Source organism: Balearica regulorum, chromosome 2 (genome assembly GCF_011004875.1).
Source record: "Balearica regulorum gibbericeps isolate bBalReg1 chromosome 2, bBalReg1.pri, whole genome shotgun sequence".
Taxonomy (NCBI): domain Eukaryota; kingdom Metazoa; phylum Chordata; class Aves; order Gruiformes; family Gruidae; genus Balearica; species Balearica regulorum.
In genome coordinates, this window is record NC_046185.1 from 90,786,698 (window position 1) to 90,810,584 (window position 23,887).

The following is a 23,887-nucleotide window of genomic DNA, read 5'->3' on the forward strand; positions in this document are numbered from 1 at the left end:
TGGTTGTCTCCCTGGAAACATTTATCTTAGACCTAGTATTTACTCTGAGACTTTTATACCAGTTATACATGATTTTTTGAACACATAATGATATTCTTTATTCATTGTAATTAGATAACTGACTTGGATTAATTAGCCTGGAACAGCAGCAGCATATTACAATGAAGTGCAAGTTTGAGAATGTTGTGGGGGTTTCTCTTACAAATAGAATTCAAATTACTGTTTAAAATGACACTTAATTTCCATTTTTTTAATTCTAAAATCCATCAGCACTGATTTTCTTCTACATCAAGAAATGGAATAAAACCGGTATTTTGCAGCACTGCAATAAAAGATTTTTTTTCTCTTCTCTGAGACATCAACACAGGAATCACAATAAGCCTGTTTCCAATATAAGCTTCTTTTTTTTTTTTTTTCAACTTTTAAGAAGGAAAGCCTTTAAAAACTGCATTTATCCACTACTGCATTGAAGCACAGAACTTGCTTGAATATGAACTTTATGTTTTAAAATGTAGTATTTGGTGCATCCTTATGAACTGGATATAGGCAATGATTAGATTGGCATCTATACGAAGATGAAGGATTGGGTAACTCAGATGGAAAGCCACAGAGCCATCCAGAAATGAGCAATAATTTCTTGGACAGACAAATTTTATAACAGGTCTTGAAGAGGCAGAGCTTTGGCTTCCTCTTTGACAGAGAGTTAAAGCTGAACTGAATGGAGAGTTCAAGTTCAGAAGCAGAATGTAACACCTGTGCTTTCTTTTGCTTTGTGTGGGTACAAAAAAGCAAGAATGCTCTAGGAAGTTTGGCTGTTTCCTTCTGGCACAAATATGCTGCATATGCTTAAGAAAATTGGAAGGAATGCAGAAGACTTTCTAAAGAGGAGGACACTGTAGATCAGCTGGCTTAAGCTACAGTAGCTGGGTATGAGTACTGAACCAGGACGAGCAATATGAATCCAGATTTCTTAGTATGCAGCAGTAGTAAGGAAACCAAATGGTATCTATTGACTAAAAATGTCACGTACTTCATCCATATTATCATCTTCATGTGCAAAAGGATACATTTTTGAAAACATTTTTCTTGAGGCTACATCTTACTTTTATGGATGCACACATAAAAATCACCAAAGTAAGACTGAACTTTACAATTTTCTGCTGTTTTCAAACAGCAGAAAAAACACAGCATATGAAGACATTCCACTCCATCCTGGGCTAGACACAGCCATCAGATTTCTGCCTGAAGAAAAGGAGGTCTATTAAAACCCCACAAAGGCTGGAATCCCAGTTCATGTAGGAGCTCATCACATTTAGTTAGCATTCACCTTTTGCTTGAGGAATCCAAAGTCCCTAGATGGAGTCAAAGATCCCCTCAACGGTGAACAAACATTTAGGGCTCTGCTAGTTTAACCGTACTGTAACAGGCAATGATACTAATGAGACCTGCAAGTGATAGGCTTTGAATTGGTTATTATTAGTTAGAAGAGTGGTCTTAGGTTTGGAGTGAAGGATGTCCAGAAAGAAACTATAGAAGAAGCTCAAACAGCAAGTGAAGCCTAATTCAGTCTCTGGGCTAGGGACTGCATTGGAGACGGTTCTCTGTCTTTTAAAAAATCTCAAAACTTACCTGCACTCCACACTGGGATGAATCAAAGACTTTTCAACTTCATGCAGTTTAGCATTAGATTCATCACTCACTGCTATCCTTTGTGCAGACACTTTCTACGTCATCCAAAAGTGATGTTTGAAAAAGTAAATCGACTTGCTTTGTGGTTCTATGCAGCTCAGAGCATCTAAATAGCTAACCATGCTCTTCTGACCCTCCAATTCCTGGAGCCCCATGAGCTGCAATTGTTTCCTGAACCGAGGAATCCCTCCTGACGGTGGAGATACTTGTTATGGTCACTAGGTGGAGCAATAAGTGCATCATTTGAAAGCTGCTTGGAAGGCTGGAAGTAAGGTGGAAGAAACCTGGAACCTTTGTAAATTCATCCCCTGACTAAACTGTGATCATGGAAAAGCAATGGGATAATTCCCTCCTGGGTATTCAAGGATTTTCTATTATATTGAAAGCTCAGCACTACTTTTTACCATTTTAATAGCTGATGCATCTCCAGAAAAACTTGCAAAGAAATAGGATAGTTCCAAGAAAAATAAGACAACATGAAGGATGCACTGAGAAAGTATCCTAAGCTACTTGATTTTTAAGGAAAAAAACCCAACCCTCCTAATCTTGTTAATATGTTTTTTCAGTAACTGTTTTGACCCAAGCACAGTATAGACATTTTTCCTGCAAAGACACAGGGACTACTGTAATGTGCTGGATGGAAGTCCTAAGACTGTAAATACTACTGTTACAGTACATGGGCGTCTTTGATAAAATTTCTTACGTACTCATTTGTTGGTCTTTAGTTATGTCTGGATATTTCTTTGATAAAACCACTGGTAACGTATCTCAACTGGAGCACACTGTATGAGTCAACACAGACAGGATGCACGAACAACCACCAAACCATGGATGAAATGCAAGGAGTAGATTTATTTTTGTTACCTTGCCAGCCGGGGGATCCCTGAAGCAGCACCCAGGTGAAGGCACACAAGCAGGGATGCAGGCATTGCTGAGCTCGGGCCATGCTAGAGGATCACCAACCCTGCTGTTTTGCTGATGTCTAAAAAGTCCCTTAACACTTTTGGGGTGTAAGTACACATGATCTGCACTCCTCCATCTGCTTGTTCCTGCTGCCCTCTCATTTGTACGAGGGGTCGTGCTTCCACCACGTCCATGTCTTCTAAATCTGACTGAAACTCAACCTTGGAGTCCAAGGATTCACTCCAGGTATTTACATCCTGTTCTTTGGGGTCCCACGAAGGTTTTGTGGTGAGAACACAAACTTGGGAAATCAAAACCTTACTTTTTCCATATCTGTCCCTTCATTTATTAAGCAATACGCACTACCAACCACTCTACAGTACCTTGCAGCCCATGGCACCGCCCTGCTTGAGTGGTAATTATTTCAAATAGCCTTTGCATCTCATAAAGTCCCGACTTCCCTTTCCAACTCTCTCATTTTAGTCCGTAATGCTACAACTTCATGATCAAGAGCTCTAAGACCAGTAACTAATAACCATCCCAATCTCCCCGCTAACTTGCAAAAGACTCTGACGCCACTTTCCATGGCAATCTGCACATAGCCATTTCAATTGTCTGGGGGGTAATCACCGCCCCATCATCTGTTTCAGACCATGCTTCCAGCAGAGCCAAAGTAGCCAGGAAAGTGGCCACGGGGCTCCAGCACTCGGTACTGGGTCATCCCGGAATATGAGGAGTCACCATCGTGGCCTCCCCAGTCCTTGACTTTTTTGCCAGCCATGGTGTAGCTCTTCCTGGATCCTGATGACTATGCCAAATGTGAGAGTCAGCACAGGCAGGGTGCGGGAACAAACACAAAACCATGGATGAAATGCAAAGAGTAAATTTACTTTTGTTACCTCGCCAACTGGGGGGATCCTCCAGCATGGACTGAGCTTGGCAGTGCCTGCATCCCCAGTCGTGTGCCTCTGCCTGGGTGCTGCTTCAGGGATGAACACATGTTCACTATGGTTCTACAGAATTAAAGTAGTATCATGAATTGCCTATGTATTAGCAAAATTATTTAAGAAACCTTCCTTTCAGGCACAGTTTTTGTTCATGAACGTCAAATTGGTATCGTCTGAGATCTATGACTAATACAGACTGTGCAATACATTCCAGACATAATTACAAAGACATTAATTTCTATATTAAGGGGACATTTGCAAAGTTGTTTTCTACTCTGGCAAAAAGTAATCAAACAAAACCAGAAACAGATATCTCTGTTTCTCGCTTCTGCTGGATATGGCTTATTTATTGACTACATCTACAAATACTCCATTATCTGTGTCTGCCTTAATTTCCTCTCAGCTTATTTCAATATCTATTATGCAGAGCAAGACAATGAAATTGTAATGTATAACACTTCTAATCAGTGCTGTAAGGATGGTACACCAAGGCCCATTAGAAATAAACTTACTGGGGAATATTGGCATAGCAGTACCATGTAAGACACCAGCTCCACATTGTCTTTTGTAGGTAGATGCCCCTGACAGCCCTGCTGCTCCCTCTGGCACCACTGAGGCGTGAGGATGCCCACTTTGGAGGCCATCTACAGATACTCCTCAGCAGCAGAGGTATACAGAGATAATTCTGTCTTAATTGTAGCTCAGCTTCCAAGATGGGCTATCAGCCCGAGCATTGTGGTACAAACAGTAAAACTATCATGCATTTGTGTGCAATACAAAATAGGGTCTTAAACCAGACATACCGAGCAGTGACTGTCTTCCCTGTGCATCACCAGCTCTCCACCCCAGCCACACTGCAGTTTCCCTGCTTGTCACTGTGGAATGAAATGAGCCTTTTTCAGGGAAAATGGGACAGGGGATGAGTCAGATGGCTGAGGTTACCGTGCCCTCTGTTACCATTTCTTCCCCTCATTGCAGGCTTCCTGTCTGTGCCTCTGGCAGCTCTGTCCTTTCCCTTGCCCCGAGGACTGCACTGTGAGTCGATCTCCCTGGCTGGGGACAGAGCTGGACTGTGGGGGTCTAAGAGTCAACTGCACAAACATTTTCCTTCTGCTGTTGCTGTTGAGGAAGAAAATTACTCTCCAAGGTCAGGCTTGGGGGAGGAGACCCATTTCTAGGAGACTCAGGATAAGGGTCCTGTCTCCTTACGCCTCCAGTGGGCAGCACCTGGAAGGGCAGACAGACCTCCTCCCTCACCCTCGTCAGCTTCAGCCACAGACCCATCTGGGGAGAGAGGCAGTCTGGCTAGGTCCACGATGACCACACCGTAACACCCCTGCAAAGGCAGAATATTTCCTTATCTTCCTTTCAGTCTGTGGGCCCCTGGCTGCCCCACTTCCCTGTCAGAAGGACAGCTCCCAAAGGTGCTGGATCCTTCGCTGGTGCTCACCTCCCCGCAGCCTTACAGGGACTCCCACATCCCTCCTCTCTGAGATAAGGGAACTCTCTTCTGCAAGGAAAAGCTATTGCTCATTGTACCACCAAACATTCAATAAATGGCTCCGGTCTGAATTTTCATCTGGTTCTGTGGGTTTTTTGTTGTTTATTTGTTCGTGTTTTTTACAGTTTAATTGCAATTCACTTTGGGCATACATCATTTCAAATAGGCATATTTAGCCTTCCTAAGGAAGGAGCCACCTCACTGGAGAGAGACAAATCATTCCAGCCCTCCCTCGCTAAATGCTAGTTACATATTGTCAGCAGTTTCCATAAATGTCCTAATGGTTTTGCACATCTTCTACCACAGCGGACTGTGTTGTCTGCTAGGGAGTTTTCTTATGAGACTATTTACCTTTAGCAGAATTGTTAGCATATAATTCTACGCAAGGCCCTTGGCAAAATGAAGAAAAATAGTATTACATTTGTGTTTGTCTTTCACTACATTACAGAATGAGATCTGTTATGTGCAAACTTAGGGCTAGTCGTCCTAACAAATGTCCAACCCTCACGTGCCCTAAGTGACATTAAATCTTAGATTTATTCAATGTACAGTATCAGTCAGTCAAGAAACATCTCACAGCAGTGTTATTAATATGAAGCTGAGATAATATGCTGAATCTCACTGTACTATGTTCTGTCTAATGTTTATGTCGTTTGTCCTCTGCTTGCTACCGAGCATCTCTTCCAGCCATTCTTGTTATTGCCATAAACGTGTTTTGGAAAACACAAATTTAATAAGACTCAGAGGTGTATGAAAGCCTTCTGGAACACTCTGCCCAGCACAAGGTGGTCCTTCCCCGTCGCTTGATTTCATTCAGCTCTGAATGCTAACGTCCAAGGTAACTCAAATACTTGACTTCAATGCATCAAAGCCTGCCTTGGGGCTTTATTCTTTTTTACTTCAGCTTTATTTATTCTTTTACTTAAAGGTAGTACAGGTCACCAGCTACCCAATTCCTGTTAACACTGAATTTCTGCTGTCATCTTTGTAATTCCAATTGCCCGAACTTGAATGCTCCCTTGTTCCAGACAGCCCACTGCTTCTCTGAGTCCCTCTCTACCTTAGCCCTAGGCTAATCATGAAACTGGGAGGTGGCTGGTCCTCCTCAATTGGTACACAGGGCTAATTCTTCTCAAAAAGCAACTCCAATGTGATAAATCTCAGTCCTTCCTCACACCCTGAACACTGAAAAAGACAACTTTACAACTTTTTTTTTTTTTAAAAAGTGTGGCATTTTATAAATTCCTGTAACTAAACCATGATCTTGGATGGATTCTGCCACTAAGTGCTATTTTATTTCAGGTGAATATGGGACTGCTCACAGCTAGCTCATAAAATTTCCTGAGATGTGCAAATTAAAAGCTGATGTATTAGTGACTTCCATTTCCCAGATAGTCCAAAATGTTGCCCATGCAAGCAACAATATCATGTCAGACAGAAATACCTCACTACTAGGATTTTTTTGTTTCCTTGTTAATAAATTGCAAGAATAGTAATATGTTTATAAAATATATATGATACACTACAGTTTTCATAGGGTAATCAACAGCAAAAAAGCAAATTGCTCAGTCCCTCAGTCCCTAGGAAAGAGATACTGTTCATGGAGATTTAACAGAATAAAACCTGCAGGTTATAACAAGTCACTTCATGTGTTATTAGACAGAGCAGAAGAATAGAAGTAGTTCCTTTTTTCCCTTTTGTTTCTTCAATTTCAAGGAGGCAAGTAATCCCAGCAACAAAACCTTTGCTCTTTCCCCTCCTTTTTCTTAAGTCTATTTCCTTTCCCTTGGTTCTCTTCTCTTTGCTTCTAAGCCTTTAATTCAGTTGATATTTTCTGACTCGAGACAAGTGTCATTCACACCTCGTGCACTCTGAAAAACATCTTTCTTATTAATTTTCCTTTGTGTTAATCAATTACACACCTTCTTTCATTCAATTCAGGCAAGAGGAGAAAGCTACTCATACTGCCTCAGACTTTCAGGCTCTTTCTTTTGCCCTTCCTAGTCCTGGGTTCTGTGTTATGGCAGGAAACGCAGGTGTGCTAAAGCTGTGAGCTGTGCCCAGCACTCAGCCTGAAAAATACGTCAGGCACACGACACCTCTAAGCCCTGAATGCCGTAGTATTAAATATCCTACCTTAGCCACCTCTAATGCCATAGTATTAAAGTCTTTAAGTCACAACCCTGTGAACTATGCAGAGTAAGGAACACTACAACCACCGAACTAGACATCTTGCTAAAGAGGGGGTACCTAGTCATGCAGTCGTGCTGCGTAAGCCCGTTGACAAAATGTCCTCATCATTAGGTCCAAGAGCTGCAAAGCAGGACTGGTCAGTCAACAAAATGCCTGGGACTGGCCCCATAGAGAAGAAACATTTTTAAAGCACTAAAAGCTATTGGGGGTGACTTTCCCACTAAGGTGTTTATTTTTGGTGCTGCTTGTGATTCTTCAGGTTTCTGAGGAAACTTTGGTAAATACCTGATATGAGTCGATAACCTTTTAAACAGTGAATGGAAACAGAAAAGAGGCTGCTCATTTAAAGGTATTTTTAGAAGAAAGTTCCAAATATAAATGTGCTATATTATCCCCTCTTTCGAGTCTTATGTCCTTCCCTACCCTGCCAAACACACTCCCTCAATTTCCATTTCTCCCTTTTGTGTTTTGATATCTAATTTTTGATGCCTTATTTTATAACTCATAGTTGGTAAATATTGGTTAGGTCATTTTAAAAAAAATCATCTCTTTTTTGATTCATTGGCAATAACAAAGCTTCAGCATTTTAATCTGTAATTTTACTAGTTTAAAAATATTTCATACAGAGTTGGTCAAAATTGCTTATGTTTGTAATCTGTTCGTTTCAATGCGGAGCCTTTGAAATATTTTAAAGTAAGATTAAGGAAATGTATGAATAAAAATAATCTGAAAAAATGAAAAATTTTAATTGAAAAAGTATCAAAATATTCCAATTTACATATTTCAGAAAGAAAATACATTTTTCTGATACAAGAAAAAATATATATGTACTAATACCAGCTAAGAACAAGAAAAATATTGTCAACCAGGATGCTAAAATACTGTTTAAATCTTAATAATTGTGTTTTGGTGATTTATTATACTTCATTTCTTCTATATTTTTCTTCCTGAAGCAGTCGTTGTCATATTTTACGATACATTATCTAATGTGAAAGAAAAAAGCAGTTCATTTAAAAAAAACACCACAGTAGTCTGCAAGTCACAGCAGCTTCCAAGTCTGCTCCCAAGACTTCCCTTTTAGTGACATCCATAATCCCACAGGAGAAATTGATAAAATTGCCGAGAGGGCTTTAACAGCTAGATTATTTATTGTAAATAATTTACTTACTACTTTTAACTTTCTTCCCTATTAGTAAAAAGCATGACCTACTTCAGGATTTTAGAAATCAGTTTGCTATGTGCACTTGTTTACTTTTTTGCATAAATGAAAGATAGCTTTCCAGAACATTTGGGTTTGCACCAAAGAGTTTATTCTTGATAATATTTGTGGGGGTTTTTTCTGAAAACTTTCTTCCACTGCCTGTGGCCATTTCTTAGCTTTGATGATTTTCAAAACAGGCCAGTACTTATTTGTTCCCAACAGACAGTTATTTTGTCGTGAGAATATGACCATCCTATGTTCACCATTGCAGTTGTTATAGATGAATACCTACGCTTCTTACCTGGGTAGAAAAAGAAGATGATCATTGTATTGGTCACGTCTTGCAACATGGCATATTAAGAATCACTTAAGACAAATTAATACATGATTTAACTTGTAAATATAGGGCATGTATGAACAGTATATGTCATCAATATCTTTAGATATTTAGGTATAGAAAATGTTATACATAGTTATAAACACCTTGCTGGTCTCTGGTCTTAGAAGAACCTGTAGATAAATTCTATAGCTGGAATCTGTACAATACAATCCCTTATATGTACATTACTGCGCACCTATAACTGTATGCACAATCTAGAATTATATAGTGTATAACAGGTTATCTTTTATCAAAACTTATTTTAGACATACACCAGTCACAATCTACCTACACTTTATCCAACCTTCCCAATCACAGTGAGTGTTCCACTGAGTAATGGAGAAAGGAAAGAAGGAAATGTTATTCCATTGTTTGTCATGCTTGTTACTGCAGAATTTTTATTTCCCTAATTCTTTGTATATTTCTGATTGACCGATGAAAACACAGAACCTAGTACGTTGTTATGGAAAGGGTGACTATTAATATATTAAGTATGTTTGACATTATCTCAAATATGTTTATTCTCTGAGAGTTCTCCCTGTGGCCAGCGGGATTAATACTGTGGCTATGTTTTGATGATATAGTTTAGATTTTCAGAACTATGTATTTCCTAAGGATGGAATACAATTACATATGAGCTGTCTGCTGGTAAAGGTCAAGTTGTATATAGTGTTTTCAGACAATGACAGCTAGAGAGAGGGAAATTTTTTCTTTTTTTCTTTAAAAAGAAGAATGTAACATACAAGGAAAATAATATATTCTTTGTGTTTGCCACATTCTGAAAATTGATCTTCAGTTGCAAAACATAAACCTGAGAAGAAATTTATGGACCAAATAATATTTTTTTTTTCCAGAAGAAGAAATCCCATGCAGACACACAGACATGTAACATGGGTATTTGATAGGGCACAAAAATATTCCTAGATATGGTTTAGAAGCTGTAATTACTTCATAAGATGAGGAAGATTTTATGACAACAAAGGATGCTGGAGATGATTCTCCAGTCCTGGAAGGAAAGGCCAGTGACAGACCTACTTACCTGCACTCTGTAATAAGTGGCAAAAGGAGCTGAATTAACACTTTAAGCCCTGTCTGTTCTGTAGACGGAGGACAGAGAAACAATTTGGTCTGGAGGAGAGCTGGAGAAGTTCTCAGTGATATCTAGCCTCCTAAAGAAATGAGGCATCTGGCACCACAGCATGGGACTGAGCGAGACCGTCCCACATCTTCCCTTGCCCCCCAGTAAGTGCTGGTTCTGCTGATCTGCTTCCAGCAAGCTCTACAGATGAGTGACGTCTCAGATGGGTCAGCCTCACCCGCCCGTAAGCTCTGTGTAAAGAGAAGCGGGAAAGACATTACAAACGCTCCCAGTGAGGCAGCAGCATGAGCCAACTATTAGACTCCAGAGAGTGGGCAGATACACGCACAGAGGCACACGCGCACATGCTCACACACAGGTACACAACCCTTCTGGACCTCCCAGTGATGGAGAGAAGTCTGGTAGCTGCTCAGTCTCTCTGACACAACGGCATCACGCAGAAGACACAACTGCACGAGGAAAGAAGCCTCCTTAATTCTGGTCGATCTGAGTCTCTTTGATCTTCATCCAGCCCGCCATGGTCTGGGCTAAAGCTGTCTACCCCAGGGGGCACCTCTTGTATGTCTAGGGTCAAACACAGCAAGTGTGGACACGACCATGAGAGACAACGCAGCAGTCAGAGATGAAGAGGGAACTCATGGATCAGCAAACCAGAAGTTTGTTGGGACCAAAGACAGCTCCAGGAAAGGAGCTGCAGGAAAACACGGTTAAAATCAAGGTCAGTAGCTCAGAGTGCAATGGATACAGCTGTTCTCTGCACGACAGTTTGCCCAAGATAAGAAACTCCTGCACAACAGTGAGCCAAGGAGAAAGACATACTTTGACTCTGATGACACTTACCTGTGAATATACTTTTACTAGTTTTGGAGGTTTTTACTAACAATGTGATAAAGGGATGCTAGAAGGAAATGTGGGCGCTTAATGCTTTCCAGGTAATCTGAAACTGATGAGTTTCACGTTGCTGGAGATTGAGCAGAAATTGCCTGACAGTCCGAGGACAATCAGCAAAGTACGCATTTTGGGCAATAACAACAGCAGCATCAAAGACAAAAACATCTGAATCAGCCCTTTACTGCAGACAGCGGCTATTGCATATGGGTTAAAGGAAGGTTATCACAATTTTGACCCTTTTGAAAGCTTTGATCAGCCCTTATGATACTTTAGAAGGCTTTTTTATTTGAAAATAAAACAGCTGCTAAAGGTTGTCTCACCACCTCATCTTGCAAAGTGAAACCTGAGACCTCAAGACATTTAAAAGGGCTGGACATTACCTCCTATAAAAATTAAGTAATCAGTAATATATTTGTACAGCAGATTTCATTCCTACTAGTCTTTAACTGTACACTAAGACACAAGAGTTGGGAAATAATTACAAAAAATATATAATTTTTTTCTTTTCTCTGGAGTATTTAATCACTGTGGTAGCTTCTCTTAGGCCTTTACTGACAGGCTTTCCTTCTTTCAGTCATCTGGAAGGGTCGAGAGCTGTAAATAAAATTACTTGCTTTGGTCTTATATAGTCACACGCTTCTTTGTTGTTGTGAGGAAATGAAAGGCTTTTGTGGGTATCTTAACGCTTCATTTACTTGTAGGGCTCCGTGTGCCATTTAGAGATGTCTAGGTACTTGGTAATTCTGAACTTTAAATTACCTGCTGTAAGGGCAACAGCTTCTTCACCCAGAGAGTATGAGACCCTAAGGCTTTTTTCAGTTTTCCCCAACTCAGTGTAACTAGTTACAGCTCTCTTTTTAGATTTCTACACTTCATCAAATGTGTTTATACTTCAATTTTAACATTCCTCAGATATAAAGGAGATAGAAAGCATGTTAAGAATGGTGACAGACCTTTAAAAGGAGATGCCACAAGCTCTACTTCTACTGGAGAAATCATATAATTGAGGAGACAGGGAGTTCGGAGGGTGAATCGGTAGCTGTAATGAGGCAGAAGTGGTGTTTAGTGGCTGCAGCAGCTGGCAGCTGGCGAAGGAGATGTGTGACACGGTGAGAAGGGAAAAGCAGAGGAGGGTGGAGGAGCTGTGGGGTGTGTCTGAGGAGCCGCTTGAAACTCGGGCTGTGCCGGAAAGTGGTCTGTGATGTGCATGTTTATAATGAGTAGGGACTAGGGACCACTGGGTTTATTCTCATTAATCAGTTAGTAGGTGGGAGAAGACTGTTGAAACTAGAGAGAGTAACTGAAGGGTGCGTGTGGGAAGCATGCCTGGGGTTGTGTGCACGTGGGGAACAGTGCTTCCTAGAAAAATGGATCATTCAAAACACTGGAGGTGTTGAGTGAGACGTGGAGTTAGCCCTCTGCTTATGAAAGAAAACTACTCTATTGATTAAATTAGCTGCCCCAGACCCAGCTCTTTGCTGGATTATATAGGCGAAATTAGGAAGGGCTGCCAAAAAAACCTGGAGCACTGCGTGCTGTTTAGTATCAGTAGCCTTGGGTAAACAGCATTGGTTCGCCAAATGCATGTGGGCTGATATCACATTTCTTGAAGTGCCCTCATAATGAAAAGGTCACCCAGGGATTTCTTTTATTGCTGAGGATGTGAACTGTGTAATATTGTAATGTCTGTAGCCAGGGGCTGCACGCATTATATCCTCCTTTTTCCCTCAGAATGAGAAAGCATGAAATAAAGTGGCAAGAACTTTCACTTTTTAAAAAACATGTTCATTTGTGAGATAGTGGAATCTTAGAGATGAAGGAAAAATAACTAGACAAATTGGGAAACTAATTGTTATGAAAGAATACCGCTTCATGTGGTGGTCAACTGAAATGAGGGGAGAGGCTGGGGAATGAAGGGATTGAGAGCAGCCCTGAGGAGAAGGACTTCGGCATGTTGGTGGACAAGAAGCTCAACATGAGCCGGCAGTGTGCACTTGCAGCCCAGAAAGCCAACCTTGTCCTGGGCTGCATCAAAAGAGGTGTGACCAGCAGGTTGAGGGAGGTGATCCTGCCCCTCTACTCCACTGCTGTGTCCAGCTCTGGGGGCCCAAGTACAGGAGAGACATGGAGCTGTTGGAGCGAGTCCAGAGGAAGGCCACGAAGCTGATCAGAGGGCTGGAGCACCTCTCCTATGAGGACAGGCTGAGAGAGTTGGGGTTGTTCAGCCTGGAGAAAAGAAGGCTCCATGGAGACCTTATTGCAGCCTTTCAATACTTGAAGGGGCCTTATAAGAAAGATGGAGACAGAATTTTTAGTAGGTCCTGTTGCAATTGTACAAGAGGTAATGGTTTCAAACTAAAGGAGGGTAGTGTCATGGTTTAGCCTGAGCGAGCAACTAAGTACCATGTGGCCACTTGCTCACTCCTTCCCCCCCTGCAGTGGGATGGGGAGGGGAATCTGAAGAAAAAGGTAAAACTCGTGGGCTGGGATAAGGAGAGTTTAATAGAACAGCAAAGGAAGAGGAAAATAACAACCATACTAATAAAAGAATTTATAAAGTGGGTGATACACAATGCAGTTTGCTTCACTGACTGTAACCTGATGCCCAGCCTGTCCCCAAGAAGTGATCTCACCTCCCCAACCAGCTCCCTCCCTTATATACTGAGCATGATGTCATATGGTATGGAATATCCCTCTGGCTAGTTTGGGTCAGCTGTCCTGGCTGTGTCCCCTCCTAGCTTCTTGTGAAAATTAACTTTATCCCAGCTGAAAATCAGGATGAGTAGATTTAGACTAGATATAAGGAAGAAATTTTTTACAATGAGGGTGGCGAAGCACTGGAACAGGTTACCCAGAGAGGTGGTAGATGCCCCATCCCTGGACACATTCAAGGTCAGGTTGGATGGGGCTCAGAGCAACCTGATTTAGTTGAAGATGTCCCTGCTCATTGCAGGGGTGTTGGACTAGATGACCATAAAGGTACCTTCTAACCCAAACTACTCTATGATTCCATTGTATGAGTGGAATTAACATGAGATTGTTCTGCAAAGGCTTTTTCACATATTTGATAATTAAACCACTCAACAATAGCCTTTGTCATCTATCACTAAATTCCTGATAAAAAGGAAAGTTGAGCTATTGGTTGCAAAATGTGTGCATTGTGACCTTGTCATTGAGATCTTCCTAATACTAACTGTATCTAAGTGAGGTTTTATTTCCTGTAATACTTCAGCACTGTTGGTCATAAATTGCTCTGCCTGCTTTTAATGTCCTTACTCAATGGCACATGCTCTTCACTGTTACTGCTCGCTATTAGATAGGGGACCAGCCACTATTCCTGAAGTAAGAGAACTCTTCAATAATGCAAAGCCTTTGCATTGTGAAATCTCCTGCTCTCTGATGAGGTAAAATGGTACTCGATGGCTTTCTTCTCAGGCAGAAATGCTATAGTGCACAGGTTACACTAGGATACAACAGACTGGAAGCTCAGTCTGACTCCAGCATCTCACTGCAGGAGCCTTGGGTTCAGGAGCAAGGATATCCCAAACACTGGACAGGAAGAATCAAGGTGTTTTGCTGACCTCCAGAAGAGCTGAGGGAGAACTGTAGATACTCTAACCCAACATTTCTTGGGGAACCAGCTTACCTCTTGCCTAACTCCTTGATTGCCTATGTTGACTCTCTTGGTTACCAAAGCCAAGTGGCCTTTACCTGCTGCTTCCTTAATCATACGTGGGAAAACCAGGTTGTATTTATCCTCTGATCAATAACACAGTAGATGGAGTGAGCTCTAGCCTACCTTTGGGAACAGCTAATAAATACGTATGTCTCTTGTGCAGCCTCTCTTCTAACTGTACACTTGCTAAGTATAAGTATGTTTGTTGGATATGAAGAATTAGCAGTCCTCCTGTGAAGGACTGGAATAGAATGCTAGAATTTTTATCAGAATGTTTTAATGTTTTCATCTCCTAGAAGAGCATTGGCTCAGTTGTGGGCAGGAGGCAACTGTCACCTGTTAAGTCACTAACGCAGCAGCCATTACAAGCATTATTGTGCATTGTCTTCAGAGGATCCTCAGGGCCTCTTTAGTCCTGCTACTCTTCTAAAATCATGCTATGACTAAAACAACATCCAGAGTTGGTTTTGGTTCTTATAAGAGAATAATTCTTGCAAAAAGCAAGCAAATTTGATTCTGCTTCCTTCTACAAAAAGCAGTGGGAAAGTAGGCTGTCCTTGCCTTCCTCCAGCCCCCATAACAACTGCTGCAACAGCATGATGTTCATCTTCTGTCTTTACTTGATCACTTCAAAGTGGTGTCCTACAACTACAACAAAAATGTGCAGCTGACATCATCATGGGTCCTATGCCTGGAGGTACGTTAGGCTTTGGAAACCTTCAACACTGACAAACTTCAAGTCTCTCTTGTATGAAGCCCAAAGAAGTACTGTCCTATTATGAGGCATCCTTGATCTGTGAGCTCCTGATTGATGGTATTCCCTGTCTTAGTGAGTCACTAAGAATGAAAGGGGTGTAGTGAATGAGAGGTAGTTAATAGTGTTCATGAGCTGGATTTCATAATAAATACAAAGAAAGTTTTAATTAAAATAAAATGCACTTCACATGGATCTATTATGCATATTTTGTGTAATAAAGATGCCTATTGACATAATATGTCAGTATAACATTTCATTCTGATACTTCTACATAAGTGCCCATAAGAAGAGGCATAAATATGATTCATTTTTTCATAGTTGCTGAAATGTTTCCTCCTCATTTTATACTTGGAATAGTAATTGTTTCTCTGACTAAACATCACTTCTTGCAGACTAACCTATAAATATTTGCCAGAAGTGTGCTGAACTGTTCTAAGCTAAACACATTCACTTCTATGAAGGTAGGCCTGAGTATGCATGTACAATCAAGCTGAAGTATATGCTGCTGCTGCCACTTTGTCTTTGCACATGCATCCTACTCCCTCCTCCCTTGCTATTGAGAAAGTTGGTCTTCAGCTGGAAAAGGACCTTCCTTCAGGCTACTTGTCTCTGCAGCTATGCTTCTTTCTCTGGCACTCAGCCTTGACAGAGGACCCCAGACAGACGTGGAGATGACGGTTTCCTCGCATCTGATGCATAAGGTCCTGAGCTTTTCTTAGACTAAGCAAGCTCTGATGCTGCCTGAAACATCTCAATCCATGCTTTCTATTGGCTGGCCACAGGAATGGGTCTCAGTCACATTTCTGTCTCATGTTTTGCAACCGAAAGTGCCTTATTGGGAGAAGAAATACTTCAACTTTCACATGAGTAATTAAAAGGCTCAGGGAAGTGCATTTTCAAGATGTCACAGGTGTTACACGTAAGTGGTGACAGCAAAATTGCTGAACGAGTGGATGATGTTCTACTCTGAATGAAGCCACTTACCTGGGAACTTTACTGCTTTTGAACAATGAGAGTCAACAGAAGGGTCAGAGGGCCTGACTGCTTGAATATTCAGCCTGCAGACTTCACGAACCTGAAAGCAATCAAGAAGCTGGGAGGGGAGACAGCTGGGACAGCTGATCCCAATTGACCAAAGGGGTAGCCCATACCGTATGATATCATGCCCAGCATATAAAGCTGGGGAAGAAGGAGGAAGGGAGGATATTTGGAATGGTGGTCTTTGTTTTCTCAAGTAACTGCTATGTATGGTGGAGCCCTGCTTTCCTGGGGATGGCTGAACACCTACCTGCCCATGGGAAGTGGTGAATGAATTCCTTGTCCTGCTTTACTTGTGCATGTAGCTTTTGCTGTACCTGTTGTACTGTCTTTATATCAACCCATGAATTTTCTCACTTTTACCCTTCTGATTTTCTCCCCCACCCTGCTGAGGGTGAGTGAGCAAGCGGCTGTGTGGGGCATAGCTGCTGACTGGGGCAAAACCCCAACACCATCTTTGTAAAAGTTCAGACCAGGGCTCAGTATTGGGGCCAGTTCTGTTTACTGTCTTTGTCAATGATCAGGATGAGGGCATCAAATGCACCCTCAATAAGTTTGCAGACAACACCAAGTTGGATGTGAGTGTTGACCTGCTTGAGGGTAGGAAGACTCAGAGGTATCTGGACAGGCTGGATCAATGGGCTGAGGTCAATTGTATGAGGTTCAGCAAGGCTGAGTGCCAGGTCCTGCACTTTGGTCACAACAACCCCATGCAACGCTACGGGCTTGGGGAAGTGTGGCTGGAAAGCTGCCTGGCGGAAAAGGACCAGGGGATGTTGGTCACCAGCGAGCTGAATATGAGCCAGAAGTGTGCCCGGGTGGCCAAGGCCGCCAACAGCATCCTGTATCAGAAATAGTGTGGCCAGCAGGACTAGGAAAGTGATTGTCCCCCTCTACTCACCACTGGTGAGGCCGCACCTCGAGTACTGTGTTCAGTTTTGGACCCCTCACTGCAAGAAGGACATTGAGGTGCTGGAGCATATCCAAAGAAGGGCAATGAAGCTGGTGAAGGGTCTAGAGCACAAGTCTTATGAGGGATGGCTGAGGGAACTGGGGTTGTTTAGCCTGGAGAAAAGGAGGCTGAGGGGAGACCTTATCACTCTCTACAACTTCTTGAGAGGAGGTTGCAGTGAGGTGTTAGTCTCTTCTCCCAAGTAACAAGCAATAAGACAAGAGGAAATGACCTCAAGTTGTGCCAGGGGAGGTTTAGGTTGGATATTAGGAAAAATTTCTTCACCTTAAGAGCTATCAAACATTTAAACAGGCTTCCCAGGGAGGAAGTGGTTGAGTCACCACCCCTGGAGGTATTTAAAAGACATGTGGATGTGGTGCTTAGGGACATGGTTTTGTGGTTGGACTTGATGATCTTAAAGGTCTTTTCCAACCTAAATGATTCTATGGGTTCTATGGTTCGTGGTACCCACATATTGAGACAGTTGTCTCCTCAGAAGGTAATGGCTTCAGATATAATTTTAGCATTCCAGGTTGCCATCCAGAGGGACCTTGACAGGCTGGAGAGGTGGGCCCATGAGAACCGCATGAACTTCAACAAGGCCAAGTGCAAGGTCCTGCATGTGGGTCGGCACAATCCCAAGCACGACTATAGGCTGGGCAAGGAATGGATTGAAAGCAGCCCTGAGGAGAAGGACTTGGGGGTATTGATTGATGAGAAGCTCAACATGAGCTGGCAGTGTGCGCTTGCAGCCCAGAAAGCCAACCGTGTCCTGGGCTGCATCAAAAGAAGTGTGACCAGAAGGTCGAGGGAGGTGATCCTGCCCCTCTACTCCACTCTTGTGAGACCCCACCTGGAGTACTGCGTCCAGCTCTGGGGGCCCGAGTACAGGAGAGACATGGACCTGTTAGAGTCCAGAGGAGGGCCCACGAAACTGATCAGAGGGCTGGAGCACCTCTCCTATGAGGACAGGCTGAGAGAGTTGGGGTTGTTCAGCCTGGAGAAAAGGCGGCTCCAGGGAGATCTAACTGTGGCTTACCAATATCTGAAGGGGGCCTACAGGAAAGCTGGTGAGGGACTGTTTATCAGGAAGTGTAGTGACAGGACAAGGGGTAATGGGTTTAAACTGAAAGACAGTTGATTTAGATTAGAAGTTAGAAAGAAATTCTTTACTGTGAGAGTGGTGAGGCACTGGAACAGGTTGCCCACAGAGGCTGTGGAGGCCCCATGCCTGGAAGTGTTTAAGGTCAGGTTGGATGAGGCTTTGGGCAACGTGGTCCAGTGGAGGGTGTCCCTGCCTGCAGCAGGGGGGTTGGAACTAGATGATCTTTAAGGTCCTTTCCAACCCAAACCATTCTATGATTCTATAAACAGCTCTAGTTATCTTCATTCACTGTTCAAGAGGTTGTGATCTTAGTTTTTAAGACAATTGGATTATGCTAGAATAATAGCATAAAATTGCATTCAAATAGGAATGTGAAAAGTGTGGTAGCTTGAGATTGCACATAAGGACCAAATTGCTCTTTAACATTCATTTCATTGTTGTTTTGAAATCCATCCGTACTGAATCTCTCCTGTGGCGACAGGTTGAATGAAATTGGCATTTCACAACACTACAGCTACTGCACCATTTTATTCTCTTTTCTAAGGTAAATAATTCTTCAGGGTGATTTCAGTAAGTCAGCACAACTTAAATGCCTCTATGCAAACGTATGTAGCATGGGGAATAAACAAGAGGAGTCAGCAACGTGCACACGTCTGCAGGGCTGTGATCTTATTGGCATCATGGACATGTGGTGGGATGGCTGCTATGACCGGAGTGTTGGGATGGAAGGATGCAGGCTCTTTAGGAAGGACAAGCAGGAGAGACGAGGAGGGGTTGTCACCCTCTTGGTCAATGACCAGCTGGTGTGCATGGAGCTCCACCTGGGGATGGGTGAGGAGTTGACCGAGAGCTTATAGGTCAGGATTAAAGGGAGGGCAGGGATATATAGTGGGGGTCTGCTACAGGCCACCTAACCAGGAAGACTAAGCGGATGAGGCCATCTATAGATGATTAGGAGCAGCCTCACGTTCACAGGCCCTGGTCCTCATGAGGGGACTTCAATCACCCTGGTATTTGTTGGAGGGACAACACAGCAGGGCAGAAGCAATCCAGGAGGTTCCTGGGATGCATTGATGATAACTTCCTTCTCCAGATAGAGGAGCCAACGAGGAGAGGTGTCATGTTGGACCTTGTTCTCACCAACAAGGAGGGGCTGGAATCACATCAGGAAAGCTAAAGCCTTGATAGAATTAAATCTGGTCAGGGATGTCAAGGGCAACAAGAAAAGCTTCTATAGGTACATCAGTGATAAAAGAAAGATTAGGGAAAATGTGGGCCCTCTCTGGAGGGGAGACCTGGTAACATGAGATATGGAGAAGGCTGAGGTACTCAACTTTTTTGCTGCACCGGCAAGTGCTCCAGCCACACTGCCCAGGTCACAGAAAGCAAAGGCAGGGACTGGGAGAATGAAGACCTGCCCACTGTAGAAGATCAGGTTTGAGAATATGTAAGGAACCTGAAGGGACCTGATGGGATGCATCTGTGAGTCCTGAGGCAACTGGCAGATGAAGTTGCTAAGCCACTATCCATCCTATTTGAGAAGTTGTGGCAGTCTGAAGTTCCCCTTAACTGGAAAAGGGGAAACATAACCCCCATTTTTAAAATGCAAAAAAAGGAAGACCCAGGGAACTGCAAGCTGGTCAGTCTTATCTCTGTGTCCAGCAAGATCATGGAGCAGATCCTCCTGGAGACTATACTCAGGCACATGGAAAATAAGGAGGTGATTGGTGACAGCCAACATGGCTTCACTAAGGGCAAATCATGCCTGACAAATTTGGTGGCCTTCTGTGATGGGGTTACAGCATTGGTGGATAAGGAAAGAGTGATTGACATCACCTACCTGGACTTGTGTAAGGCACTTGACACTGTCCTGCATGACATCCTTGTCTCTAAATTGGAGAGACATGGATTTGATGGATGGACCACTTGGTGGATAAGGAATTGGCTGGGTGGTTGCACTCAAAAAGTTACGTTCAACGGCTCAATGTCCAAGTGGAGATCAGAGTGATGTTCCTCAGGGGCTGGTACTGGGACCGGCCCTGTTTAACATATTTGTTGGCAACATGGACAGTGGGATTGAGTGTGCCCTCAGCAAGTTTGCTGATGATGCCAGGCTGTGTGGTGCAGTCAACACACTGGAGGAAAGGGATGCCATCCAGACGGACCTTGACAGGCTTGAGAGGTGGGCCTGTGCAAACTGCATGAAGTTTAACAAGGCCAAGTGCAAGGTCGTGCACTAAATCTACCCTCTTAGATTAGATATAAGGAAAAAATTCTTCACTGTGAGGATGGTGAGGCACCAAAACAGGCTGGCCAGGAAAGTTGTGGATGTCCCCTCCCTGGAAGTGTTCAAGGTCAGGTTGGATGGGGCTTTGGGCAACCTGGTCTAGTGGAGGGTGTCCCTGCCCATGGCAGGGGCGTTGGAACTAGATGATCATTGAGGTCCCTTCCAACCCAAACTAATCTATGATTTTGATTTACTGAAACAGAAAATATATGAAAATGCTAGTGTAATCTATAAACCTTCTACTACAGGATTAGACTTTCACAAGAGAAACATAAAGGCAAGCCTGTATTGCTTGCTTGAAGGGACACAGCATCTAGCAAGAGGCTATAGCAATTAAATATTAGAACAAAAATAGAGGTTTTTCAGAAAGATGCTGAAGGCAATAACATTTTAAAGATGTGCTTTTACTCTGTAGAAATAGACGAGTGTACTGCAGAGACAAATAAAAATGAGCTATTGCCCTTTTCCCCTCTCTTTTTGTAAAAGCTGGTGGTGTATGTAAAGTGTCAAGCTATTGGCATTAGATACAACAGTGAACTTTGATTTCTCCAAGGCATAAATTAGCATAGGTCTTGTCCTGGACAAAATAGCTTCATGGCTTCTGTTCTCTCTATATATAATCATGCATGCTGCCTCAAGATGTGATATGTTTTCTGAGATTTGGAGCAGGATAAACAGTGAATAGGAATAATGTTTTCGAAATCAGAATTCACAACCACATGGATGGAAGTTGACTGTAGCTTGGTGTGACTAGCTTCAGAGGAAAAGCAGCTAAATATAGCGAAGCTAGATGCTATTTCCTAGGCTAGATGCATCTCCTAGACTTGAGTATTAAAACCCCAGGGTGATCCTGGTCTGGATCCTTTCTAGGCCCCCTTGCCCCTTGAGTGAGGTTGGGGACTTCTGATCTGGGATTTGTTTCATGAAACTGTCATTCTTTAGGAGTCAGTGACACACAAGTAAAACTTCTCTGAGAACAGAAAAATTGAAACTAGGGTGAATGAAAAGATCTGTTGAAGTTGGCTTGGTTTCCCTGTGCCTGAGGAAAGTAATTTGATAGAATTAATGTTCAGGCTCATATCTACCAGCCTCCCACCTCTCAGGAGGGTTATGATAACTGGCTGCGGTTATCTTTTGTGAACAGAGCTTTCTTCATTACCTTCTGCTTAAGAAATTTTTCTTCAAAATATCTGTCCCCTGTTGCATATCCATGAAACACCTGTGATAAACATTACCTTGGTTTAAAAACTAAGCAGTAGCTGTTGCTCTTGAAGATAACATCAGATATATATATCTGGAATATGAACATTTCTATGCTTGCCCTTTCCTTAGTGCAAATAGCTTCCTCCCTCAAATCTGTGGAGTTTCCCTCTTCAGTGTATCTTGTTAAAGTTAATATTCCTTCCTTTATAAGTAAGGAGAAATGGAGTGCAGAAAACTGTCTACAAACTCAACCCCTGAGCTTGGCTGTGTAGATCTCTAGCGTACAGTTAGGTACAGTATCATGTCACTTCAGCTAACTTTACCCTATGTCAAAAAGATGCTACTCCCTGCTTTGTAGTGGTTTATGTGAGCTGAAACTCCACCCCCAATACCTTTCTGTTTAAAAGCTTTTTTGCAAATGATCATCTCCCTACTCCTACTTCTGGGAATTTCTTTTTTTTTTTTTTTTTTTGAGTAATTTGTAGAAAAGTTTTCTGCCATCTCTAATGGCACTTCTTGCAGTGAAGCATCAGGTTTGGCAGAGTAAAAAAACATTCTGTACTTCAAGCTGGAGCTCAACCTGCAGTTCTTTTCCCCAAATGCATTTTTTTAAGATGCAGACTGTGTATGTCAAGATGTCCTTAAGAACATAAAAAATCAAGATGAACAGCCATATGTATACTGACTGCAATATGTGGGATTGAAACCAGTAAGCAATGGATAAAAGTGGTGAAAAGGTAAAATCACTTAGGTGAAAGTGAAAGGAAACGTAGCCTCAACTGTAGCCATCATTCTCACTATTGTAGCATAATCCTTGTTTTGGTTACTGCACAGAACTTAAATCTCAAAGTCAGCAATGCAGACAGTACATGTGCTTCACTTAGGAATGTAATACATGTGGCATTAAAAGTGGCCAATAATTGGGCTCATTTAAACAATTACTAGGTATGAAGTGGATTGTTTGTTCTCTTAGATATAATGTTCAATTAGTAGAGTTCTGTTAACATTCAGGTTGGAGAACAAGACAGGACTCAAAAGTTAATTGACTGCAACAATAGCCTGTTGCATTTGAAGATCTGAAATGAACTTTCCTTCACACTTAATGAGCTAGAGCTTTTTAAATTGGAAAAATATTTGCTATAGTGCTCCAGCTGTTAACATTATAAATGCCTAGGGACTCTAGTTTAGTTTGTTTTGCTCTCATTTAAACTTTGCCACAATACATTTTAAATGGTAACATGTGAACCACGGGCAAAAATTGATCACATCTTACAGCAGATTCTTCAAAGACTGAACAAAACCATGCTGGAAGCCCTGACAAAGCTATAAAGCAGACATTAAGAGTAGACTATTGTTTATGGTGGGTGACAGGCCTCATGTCAGAGACAAACACCACAGTTTGGAAAAGGTTATTTATGCTCTGCAGAATCCATCTGAACAGGGATCTTCTTGCAACAGAGAACATACACGGTTTTTATTAGGTTGGAAGAGACAAGGAAAAATAAAAATTAATGTATTTTGGATATAATTCTAAAATGTCCTTGCTTCTGTTGCTCTCATAAAATAAAAAAATTGGCAAAGTTTCTTTTTCCATTATCTTCATTTAGCAAATGTTCAATCAGGGTAGCTAAAATACATGTGAAACAGTGTTGGGAGGAATCGATTGTTGCCATTTAACTTCCAATTCTTTCCTGCATCAGGACATTATGTACAAACACACCTCAATTTCTCTCGCCTAGGAGAAGCACCTGTAGTTGAAAGTTTACATTTTTGTCTCTGCATAAGTGTAGTGGTATAACTAAAGAAATTATCAAAGTTGTCAAAACTCTTGTTCATATCAATTTAGAAGTAGAGTATTATGAATTCTGCTTCATAAAGAGAAATTCTGCTCTGTAATTTCTAGATCATCAGGGGATTTACTTGATCACAAAGAGCATTAAAAAATGCATGGCTTTATCTAAATATTAATGTTGCAGTTCAACTTGTATGCTTACAGCAGTTGAGAAAACAGCTAAATCTTTAAGGTTCTGTATCTTTTTTATGCCTACATGTGCTTTTAAGGGAGA